Here is a 1,674-nt window from a genome sequence, read left to right as displayed (position 1 = left end):
TTTTTTTTGGCGGATTGATTACCAGTACAGTTTTACTAAATACCATAACTATGGTTAGAGTTGAACAAAACCATGGTTAATTTGTGGTTACCATGGTTTAACTGCAATAATCATAGCTTTTGGTTTTTGTAGTAAAACCATGGTTGATTTTCATAAGGTTAATTACAAGGAGCAACAGGTAGTACAGAAAGAATTAGCTTATTTTAGCAAGCAAAAATAAACGTACTACTCTGAAAAAAATGACATTTGTTTGAGATGCACAAGGTGGATTTAGAGGGGACTTGGTTATGAGATGAAGCCTGCATGATATCTCCAGTAGACCTCGGGGTTGGAGCATCAGTCTCTGAGGACTGCGCCACAGGCTCACTCTCCTCATCCTCAAGAAATAACTTGCCTGCAGCCTGCTGTCGAGTCATCTCTTAGTGTGAATTGAGTCTATGTGTTGCCAGTGGTTATAGATGCTATCAGTCAAGCACCACACATGCCTGTACCTGCGCTCTTGACGCCGGCAGCCAATCTATATTCCGCTGGAATGACGAGAGCATGTGCTAGCTGACAAACAAATAAAGCCAACAGTCGGTTTGATGAGGAGGAAATGAGAAAATTAGAATTTGAACGAAGTTTGATGATAATTATCACGCTCGACATATTAGCAGAAAGATAGTTCTCACTTCTAAGGTCTGAGATGGAATTAAATATCCACCCTACTGAGCTTTTGTCACCGTTCCTCTGCAAAGCTGCAGCGATTTCACATCTCTCTGTGGCGGGTCTTTGATATTAATGCGCGTGTTTTTTTTATGTGAGAGGAGGTATTTTTCTTCTGTTATTACTCAGAGCAGTACAGTCAGAGAAATTCGATTGTCCCGAAATAAGGCTGTCCTTCACTGTGTTGACATTTTCAAGAGGCATCTTAAAACCGAGATCTTCATTTAGCAACTGACCCAGACTCATTCACACGGTTGTTAATCTGAGGGAAATGTTTCATAAAAACATTCTGCTTAAAAGTCAATAGCTTAATCCGTAAATAGTGTTAATAACCCGACCTCTGACCTCAGTCAATTAGTCTCGGCATTTAAAAACCCTCTCACAGTCAGGTGTTGCTTTCACACAGAGATATTTCCACTTTTTCTGATTTATGAATTCTAGTCAGTAAGTAACAGTAATTTTTTACAATGCTTAATTAAAGTGGCCATTAAATAACGACTCTCCTGCTGTATTTTTCAAGCATAATCATTGGTGCATTTCGCTTTGAAAGGCCGACTTGGCAGAATATTAGAGTCTGTAGATGCTGAAGCACCGTTCACTCCTTTTGTTTCTAATGTAGAGCCATAAAACATCTTTTTATGCTCATGAATTCAGTAGGCTGTGTGAAGATAATCAAAGCACAGGCATTTTAATATTATTTATGGAAGCGCATATTACCTTTTTGGTCTTCACCCTGGGTTAATTTGACTGTGGGAGCGTTTGTGTGTGAGTAAGTAGTTTCCATATGCTTCTCCAGATGATAGTAATGTTGTTGCCCTCTGCTGGTACAATAGATAATTAGGCCTGTCAAAATGACCTCTCAATGCTAGGAATAATTTATGCCTCAACAGGAGAAAACAACAACTGTGTTTCTATGAAAGGACTTTGGCTGTCTTTCTTAATAGGCTCTACAATTGTTCTACCATGCCC

The sequence above is a fragment of the Sinocyclocheilus grahami genome, unplaced genomic scaffold, assembly GCF_001515645.1.
Source record: "Sinocyclocheilus grahami isolate Dianchi unplaced genomic scaffold, SAMN03320097.WGS_v1.1 scaffold38.1, whole genome shotgun sequence".
Taxonomy (NCBI): Eukaryota; Metazoa; Chordata; class Actinopteri; order Cypriniformes; family Cyprinidae; genus Sinocyclocheilus; species Sinocyclocheilus grahami.
The sequence above is the reverse complement of the archived record's forward strand: the minus strand, read 5'-3'. Positions refer to the sequence as shown.